General features: G+C 42.7%; 1 pseudogene; it reads right to left on the bottom strand.

Moving 5' to 3' along the window:
- Positions 1 to 1,408: 1,408 nt before the first annotated feature.
- LOC102843119 overlaps positions 1,409 to 9,870 on the bottom strand; it is a 10,975-nt pseudogene continuing 2,513 nt past the window's right edge.

The following is a 9,870-nucleotide window of genomic DNA, read 5'->3' as shown; positions in this document are numbered from 1 at the left end:
GCTATAGTTGAAATGAAAGGACGGATGTGCATGTGATTGGTGCATGTGATTACATTTAGCCCTTTGAAAGGTTTGTATCCAAGATCTAAAAGTGTTTCTTCCTTCCTCCTTTCTTCAAAGTTTCAGTAGAAGGGGTTCCTGGGTACTGCCTAGGGTGAGACCTTGCTTGGAAGGGCTCAGGGATAGAGGATGAGAAAAACCCTCTAGGGACATTTAACCCATATGTTCTGCCCAGCAGAACCTACCAAGAGCTGCCCTAGAGATCAACCCCAAGACAATAGTGCTTCACACAGCTTAACAAGAACGACCCCCCCCCCCCCCCCCCCGTGAGCTCTCCAAGGGTAGCCTCACCTGCAGGCTACTCTCACTCTCTTCTGCTACTCTGTCTCCTTCCGACTTCGAGTAGCCAACAGATCGGTTCATTATTTTCATTCCGCCCATTTCGCTCCCTCATCTCCTGTCCAGAAGGTCACTTCCTCTCAGCCAGTGACGAGCCACGCCTTTGCTCATCTCTGGACTCTCACAGGTAGGAACACACAGCAAGGATACCAAGGGAGAAGGCAGTCACCAAAGTCTAACCGTTTCTAAGAGTGTGCGAGTGCCCTGTGATTGGTGTGCACATCATCAGCATCCTGTGACTCTCAGCTCAACATCACAGGCTGATGTGTCAACAGAAGACAAATCAGGGGCTGTGGCCTCTATCGCTCCTGAAATTGTGCTATTTGTGAAATCTGCTCATCCACAAAGAGTCTCCTAATCACTACAGTGAGGGACTGTGGTTACAGGCCTGTGGGCAGGGGAAGCGATAAGGCCTCAGGACTGGGAATCTGGATTTAGGAATAATGCGCTTGAGCAAGCTTGCTCTTCCTTTTGTCTGAAAAACATTAAACTAACTTCTTGAACCAAAGTCACAGTAAAGAATAGAGTCGGGTGGAGATAGAGAGGCAGGAGGGGAGCCCCTCCTCCACCCGCTACCAATGGCTATTTTCTTGATTCAGTGCTATTTCTGGCATCATGTATTACAATGTCAATTTGCTCTTTCCTCACAGGCCTGGGATTCCTTGGGTCACAAAGGTGACCAACACACTCCTCAAATCATTTTAGTGTTTATTCCAGAACGAGCTTGTGTTCACTAGAACATGAACACTTAAACCAATTGCACATCCAGGGTTCCCGCACTTGGTGTTAGTTTGCTGTTGTTTCCACATAGGTGAACACTACCTATCTTGGAAGGCCACAAAGTAAGACACCTTTTTAAATTTTTTTTTTTCCTTTTTAAAATCAGTCAGGCAAAGACAGTTTCTTTGTTCCCCCCCCCCTACATTCTACTGTCTGATGAGCTTGAAGAGCAGCAAGAAATTGCTGTCAGCAGTCATTTTACAGAAACAGCTCGAGAGGTGGGTGGCACCTACACCATGTTGTGGTGGTTGTTGCTGTCAATGATATCCACAGGAGAGAGGATTTCCTTCCTGATAGCAGGTGGAGGCAGAGAGAGCGTCGTCTTGTTCTGAAGAGGTCAGACACGAAGAAACCTATGCAGCAGGCCACCGGGGCCCCTTGAACGAATCCTGCCAGGACATCACTGGGATGGTGCTTGTGGTCAGAGACGCGTGACAGGCCCGTGTAGAAGGCCATCATGAGCAGCGTGAACTGCAGGAGGGGCCGGAGCAGGCGGGCGCCTCACCAAGTGAAGCGAGCCTGCAGGTATAGCACTAAATACAGCATGGTGTACATGGAAAGGACGCATGGCCAGAGAAGAAGGATTTCCTGGCTTCCTGGATTTTGTTGTCATCTCCTCTGCATCTGTAGTTCTGGATGTAGCCCTGGGAGTAGTTGATCTGGCTGAAATCTGGGTTACAGACACTCAGGAAGTGAGGACGCAAGCGTCCTATGGACACTTTGGCAATGTCTGTGAAGGACTGGCTGATGGCACAGCCCAAGAAGAAGCAACCCACTTGCTTGTAGAGCGCTGCCACATAGGGATTCTGAATTGTTGACCGGGACTTCTTCAGGTAGTAGATCCGGTAGAATTCCCCTGTGATAGTCGCCAGGATGGCAATAACGATCCCAACAGCACAGAGCACAGCATCGTTTATCGTCTCGCCAGTTTTCAGCGGGTACTTGATGCTCTCATCACTGTAGTAGAACCCTCGATGGTAAGGCTTGATGGTGCTTGACTCGATGATTAGGAAGGGCAGGCCCGTCATAAAGAGGCAGAAGAGGTCCAGGAAAATGAGCAGCACCCGCTTGCTGCCTCTCCTCCGCGGGTTGTTAAGCGCGGGGCTGCCGCCGTTCTTGCTTGCAGCTAGCTCTGCATGGCGCTGGCTGCGGCGCAGACGGCCCGAGACAGCAGCAGCACGCTCACATGGCCGGATCAACTCCTGCGCGCGCTGCCGCCGCCCGAGATATCAGATGTTATATCTGTTAATTTAGGATACATGATGGTGGAAAAGCTGTGACCCTGAAGCAGAATTTACTGCAAATTTGTTGTTGTTGTTGTTGTTGTTGTTGCTGTTGTTATGTGCCATCGAGTTGCCAGTGACTCATAGCAACCTTATGTACAACAGCCCTAAACTCTGCCCTATCCTGCCTGTGCCAATCTCACCATCTCCGACACACCTACACCCATTACACCAGTCACTGAATCAATCCATCTCATCGAGGGTCTTCCTCTCCTGCACTGTCCCTCTACCCTCCCAAGCATGACATCCTTCTTCAAGGACTGGTCCCTCCTTGCAACATGTCCAAAGTATGTCAGACAAAGCATAAGAATCCTTGTGTCTATGGAGCAGCCCAGCTTCACCCTCTCCAGGACAAACCTGTTTGTTTTCGTAGCAATCCATGGTATATTCAATACTCTTCTCCAACACCACAGCTCAAAGGCATCAGTTCTACTTCTATCATGACTAGTCATTCATTGTTCAGGTCTCTGATGAATATCAAGTGATTGCAAAGACCATGGCATGTATCAGGCAGATCTTAGTCTCCAGACTGAAATCTTTGCACTTCAGCACTTTAGAGAGGTCTCTAACCACAGACTTTCCCTCGCAACATGTCTTTAAATACAGACTTTCCCATCACAATGTTTTTTAATATCCTCGCTGCTGGTGCCAAGGACATTAAAAGCAGATTAAAAGCACAGGACATTAAAAGTGGATTCAAGCAAACCAAACCTGTGAATAATCTCAATTTCTTCACCATCCATTATGTTGCTGCCAATCGGCCTAGTGGTGAGAATCTTTGTTTTCTTGATATTGAGTCTCAATCCATACTGAAGACTGTAATCCCTGATCTTCCACAGCAAGTGCTTTAGGTCCTCCTCAGTTTCAGCAAGCACGGTTGTGTCATCTGCATAACGCATATTGTTGATGATTCTGTCTCTAATCCTGATGCCACATTTCTCCTCGTAGAGTCAAACCTCCCGGATAACCTGTTCTGCATAAAGATTGAAAAGGTACGGAGACAGGATACAGCCCTGGTGTACACCCTTCCCAATTTTGAACCATGCAGTGTTTCCTTGCTCTGTTTTGACAACTGCCTCCTGGTCCAAGTATAGGTTTCGCATAAACACGTTCAAGTGTTCTAGGATTCTCATTCTTCTCAGAGTCAGCCACAGTTTGTTATGATCCACACAGTCAAATGCTTTTGCATAATCAATGAAAAAAAGATAGACATTTTTCTGGTACTCCCTACCACAACTTTACTCACAGAAAAAGATTTGAAGCACTTAAGGAAAATAAAAAACGATAGCTTTAAATATCTGCTCTATCTCAGCATCAGAAAACAAAAATTCTCACTGCTGGATCAATAGGAAACATTATGATAAAGGAAAGATCAAAGTTGTTAATGATTTCACTTTACTTGAACACAATCAACTCTCTTGTTGATAGCAGCAAAGAAATCAAAAGACATTTGACTGAGGATATTGATACTGAAGGAATTGGTTGCTAAGGACTTCTCCAAAATAATAAAAAGCAACAATCTCAATTTAAAGACTAAAATATACATAATACAAGCCGTGTTGTTACTGTGTGCCGCTGAATCTGAACTGACACATAGCTAACCATTCAGTGGGTTTTAAGAAGTTGTTAAATCCCACAGATCAGCTGGTGGATTCAAACCATGTACCTTTGGGATTGCAGCACAACTTCTTACCAAGTTATAGTATTTTCAATTAATTCTTGGGGATTTTAAGTTGGAAAATGAATAAGGATGACGGAAAAATCAAGGCCTTTGAATTACAGTGTTAAAAAAGTATATTGAACATAACATCAACTACCAAGAGAACAAACAAATATGTCATGAAGGAAATACAAACAAGGTGTCCCTTAAAGGCAGGGATGGTGAAACTTTATCTCACATACTTTGGACATGTTGTCAGGAAGGACCAGTCCTTGGAAAAAAACATCACGTCTGGAAATGAAAAGAATCAGAGAAAGAGAGGAAGACCTCTAACTGGATGGATCGGCATAGTGAATACAACAATGGGTTTGATATAGTGAAAATGTTGAAGATGTCACAAGTTTAGGAGAAGGTTCAGGTCTGCTGTTCATAGGATTGACTCACCAGTACCCAATAACAATCACTAAAACAGAAACATGACAAGAAATGATCATGGACTGTGCCTCTTTTCGTCTTTCAAACATACTCACAAATAGAAAACAACTATCACAATATTATGCTACCTGGTTTGTCAGACTGAAGTTCTTACAGGTGCAGATATTTAAATTTTTTTTTGATGCTGTGCTGTTTAGTTAGTATCCAGTACTTGGTGTTTGTTTCAAAATACTGAATCAACTCAAGTTGGTGGTACAGCCTGAAGGACTCATCCAGAGACTGCACTCCTGTGATGATTCAGATCCATAGGCAGCTACACAGGAGAAAGATGCACAAGTGGTAAGAAGCCAATGAAAGCTCAGGTAGGAGTCAATTCTGACTCAACAGCCATGAGAGAAAGGGAAATTAATTAATGTCCCCCCCTCTTTGTAGTGTCTGTGTCTTCTCCACTGATTGATATTCAGAGCAGATTCAGTAAGATTTGATAGAAGTTGGTCCTATAAAAAGAGAGCTCTCTCTTTTGGTAACATGTGCAAACTAGAGAAAAGATTGCTTGGGTTCAAATCCTCATTTTCCCACTTTATTTGTGGTCAACATGTTGGTTCTAACTCATGACAAAAAGGCTGCTAGCTATGTGTCAGTTGTAAGTTGAATCATTATGATCTATAGAATTCTCAAGGACTGATTTTCAGAAGGAGATGATTAAGCCTTTCTTCTTAATCTGTATTAATAGTCTGTAAGCTCCACAGAAATCTACCCTGCATCATGTTGTTGTTGTTAGGTGCCATCAAGTTGAGTACAATTCATACTGACCCTGTGAGGGACAGTCGTGAACCCTGTCCTATCCTGTGCCGTTCTCATCATCTTTGACACACTTCAGCTCATTGTTGCAGTTCTTTCCCCCATATTGTTGGGGATCTTCATCTCTTTCGCTGTTCCTCCATGTTTCCAGTATGTTATCCTTTTCCAAGGAATAGCCTCTCCTAGCAACATGTCCAAAGTATGATAGATGGAGCTTTGCTTTTAAGAAGCACTCTGGCTGCACTTTTTACAAGGCATGTCTCTCCACTGACAGAAAGAGGATGGCTGTGTATGGGGACTAATTAATGCAATTTCAATCTTGGGACAATCTCCTAAATAAAAGGCAAGAATCTTATCACTGAACATTAATCCCCTTGTTTTTCCATTATTAATTGGACAACTTTGCCCATGTTTCTAAACCTCTTTAAAATTCAGTTGATCCGCATAAAAAATTATTTTTATGAGGATTAAATATATTTAAAGTAGTTAGAAAGCCTGTCACACAATAACCTTTCAGTCGATGTCATCCATTATTATTCTTGTTGACTTACTTCTATGCCTTGTGAGGAAACAGAACTGCCTTGTTCAGAGTGTGAGTTGAGGCCTTGCTTTCTGGAGCTCCAGAGCCACATTTCCTGCCCAAGGCAAACACTATAATTCTCTAAGGTGCTGTAGCATGTTCTCTTCTAATGACAGCAACAAGGCTTGATTCGAGTGTACAGCTCAAGATCTTCTTCCCTTTCTTTAACCTTTCTGGCAACAGTGATAAATTCCATGTTTATTTCCTGATGAGAGTTAACAGGAAGAATGCCTCTGACCATCCATATCCACAGCAGATTACAGAATTATAACTCTGTTCTAGGGGTAACGTTATTTCCAGGTATTGACAAAGCTGATGCAGTGGCAAATGAGACAGCAAAAGGATGATCTATCCAATGCGTAAAAGGAAACTATATTACACTTGAGGAAAAACTCTCCAGGAAATGGGCCCAATAAAACTTAATTGATGGGACTAACCAGCCTAAACAAAGACATTCACCTTTCTCTTTACAATTGTGCACCCCCTAAAAAGTAAGAAAAACAGACCAATTGCACCATAAACTATCTAGAGTGCATTATATCTTAATTTAACCTTCAACATGATAGACCTTGGCATTTTCCATTGCTTAGAGTTTCTTTGTAGGGAGAATTAACCCAATTAGGTGACAGCTGTCCTTGATGCTAAAATAACATTCAGTCTCTCTTATTTTCCCCTCCCCCTCAGATGCAAACCAGAGACATTTGTGACTTGCTTTCATAATATCGAAAGCACTTGGGTTTTTAATTTATTTTTTTAATAGCTAAGCTTGTCATTGGAGAATTCTTTGATTTTCAAACAAAGCCCAATGCCACAGAAACCCTGCAGAGACCCAGAATAAAGTAATATTCTATTCTGAAGAAAACATTTGATTTCAGAAGCAGCAGTGCTAACATTCATGAGCAACATTCTTCACAACCCCCAGTAGACACACATAAGTAGACCCCTGCTGGGTGAGATCTTCATGGTCTGTGACCTTCCAGTTCCCTCCCCAGGCAAGCCTCAGATTCTCCAGCAGCACTTACTGACCAGTCAGAGTCCCCAAAGAAGAAGCCAAATTAGTAGAAGGCAATAGCTCTGGGCAGGAAAAAAAGGAGAAGAAAAACAGCCTTCATGTCCCAAGCTGGTTTCCTTAACAGCTTCCATCTGAAGCAGTGGCATGAAAACATTTGGGAGATTATGACAGCAGGGTAGAATCATCTAAGTCACCTTTGCTCCCCGAACAGTGGGCATTGTCAATAGTTGAATTGCCAATTGCTTAATCTTTTTGAGTGCTTTTTACTGGGTTTGGTTTTGGTTTTTTGTTTTGTTTTGTTTTGTTTTATAATAATAGATTGAAAGAATGACTTCCAATCCTTCTATTTCCTCAGATCACAGCTTGGCAATCCTTTCCTTCTTTTCAGCGCAGCAACCCATGAGGATGAAGGGACAATAGAAATATAACATGTTAGAAGAGTGGATTTTACCCAACACGCTGTGTGACACTGATGGAATACAACTCAGACATACTTGCGTTAACTCTCCCTTGTTGTTGACAATCGTACTGTGACAAGTATCATTTTCAACAAGAACATCATCTCAAATGTTTAATTTTGACAAACATCTTTTCCATTTCATGAGGAGTCTTAGAAAAGCAAGTGCTTAAACATAGTTTCCCTTTGCATAGACTGACCTCAGGTAAAGAATTTCAAAGGCTGAATAATTAGCAAGATGTTTTTCACGTTAATACTTAGGAGTTTCTTGTTTCTTTTATTCCCACTTGTAAATATTTTCATTTTTATCTTCCTAAAATAAAACTATGGCATGGTTTTAGGAATTTGGAGTAGGGAGGGAGGGAGGCTAGATTTTTGTCAGCCTGATAAGAGGACTTACTATTTCCTACTGAGAAATAATCAGAATGTGCAATAAAGTGTTTGGTGTAGGCTTTATGTATATTTTTTTAATGGCCGCATTGTTAATACTTCTCTGGATCTTCTTGGTGTTCGGAGATAAAGTGGTTTGATCTCTCTTTCTAAATGAAAGAATGGGGTTGGGACCTTTGGAATCTAACCGGTAGAGTATTTACTTGTTTTCACAAGAAGATGAAAATTATTCAGATGCTGTGCTCTGTGGGATTGTATGCAGTCAAGACCAAGGAAAACTGTTGGTGGTCACCCAATAACTCTAAACAAGTCCACATTATAACAGCTAAAAACCAAATATTTCAAGAACAAAGATTCAATGAAAGAAAAGATTTTCTGTAGAGGAAAGAGGATGAGTCAACTGACTTCTCAACAGAAGCGGGATTCTGATCTCCATTCTCAATTTCCATAAATTATAATGATTCCACGAACTAGATCTGTTGAAAGGCATTAATTCTAAACGGACAAAATTATTCACTTGTATGTTTGGGCTTTCGTCTTTTACGTTGCACCCAGAAATCTCAGAATACACTGTACTAGTAACAGTTTTCATCTCATGTAAAATAGTACTGTTGTGTATCATCGAGCTGGAACTGACCCATTGTTAACCCTCCGGTGGATATTCGGAGGCAGTTAATTGCTCAGGAGGGCATTGCTCCCGTGGAGAAACTGGTGGGTTTAAACCACACACCTTGAAGATTGCAGCACAGCTTCTCGCCACTAGGCCACAAGAGCTCTCTATGAGTCAACAAACAAGTTTGTTGTTTCTGTTGTTATGTGCCATAGAGTCTCATGTGATTCATAGCAAACCTATATACAAAAGCCCTAAAGTTGCTCTATCCTGTGCCAATCTTATGGTCTCTGACACATCTACTCCCAGTCTCTGAATCAATTCATCTCACTGAGGGTCTTCCTCTCTTGTGCTGTCCTTCCAACCTCACAACCAGTCTCCATGTACAAAGTAGGTCAGATGAAGCTTCAGAATCCTTGCTTCCAAGAAATAGCCTGATATCACCCTCTAGCATGAACCTGTTTGTTCTCCTAGCAGTCCAGGGTATATTCTATAACTCTTCTTCAGCACCACAGCTCAAAGGCATAAATCCTCCTTTCATCCCTAGTCATTGTCCCACTCTCTGAAGCATAGAAAGTAATTGCAAAGACTATGGCCTAGATCAGATGTGCCTTAGTCTCCAGACTGACGTTGTTACTCTTCAGTGCTTTGGAGAGGTCTCTAAGAGAGGATTTTCCCAATGCAATTTGTTTCTTATTTCCTGGCTGCTGGTGCCAATAGTGTTAATTGTGGAGCCACACAGACTAAGCAGTAAACAATCTCAGTCTCTTCACCATCCATCATGATGTTGCCAGTTGACCCAGTGGTGAAAATCTTTGTCTACTTGATGTTGAGCTTCAATGTATATTGAAACTCTTCAGGTCCTCCTCAGCTGAAGTAGGCAAGGTTGTGTAATATGCATAATGCAGGTTGTTGATGAGTCTTCCTACAATCCTGATGCCACATTTCTCCTCATAGAGCCCAGCCTCCCAGATAATGTTATGCATCTAGATTATCTCATACAAACACGTGTTGTTGTTGTTGTTATATGCCGTTGAGTCATTTGCGACTCATAGCGACCCTATGCACAACAGCCCTAAACCCTGCTCTATCCTGTGCCAATCGCACTGCTTCTGACACACCCATCCCGATTACCACAGTCACCGAATCAATCCATCTCATAGAGGGTCTTCCCCTCTTGCGCTGTCCCTCTACCCTACCAAGCATGATGTCCCTCTCCAAGGACCTGTCCCTCCTTCCAAAATGCTCAAAGACGAAGCCCCAGAATCCTTGCCTCCAAGAAGTTGCTTGGTTTAATCCTCTGCAGGCTAAATCTGTTTGTTTTCTTGGCAGTCCATGGTACATTCACTACTCTTCTCCAGCACCACAGCTCAAAGGCAACAATTCTCCTTCTGTCCTCCCTAGCCATTGTCCAACTCTCTGATGCATAACAAGTGGTTGCAAAGACAATGGCCTGGATCAGG

The sequence above is a fragment of the Elephantulus edwardii genome, unplaced genomic scaffold (assembly GCF_000299155.1).
Source record: "Elephantulus edwardii isolate Elephantulus edwardi_28Jun2011 unplaced genomic scaffold, EleEdw1.0 scaffold00393, whole genome shotgun sequence".
Classification (NCBI taxonomy): Eukaryota; Metazoa; Chordata; class Mammalia; order Macroscelidea; family Macroscelididae; genus Elephantulus; species Elephantulus edwardii.
This window is presented reverse-complemented; position numbering and strand designations above follow the sequence as displayed.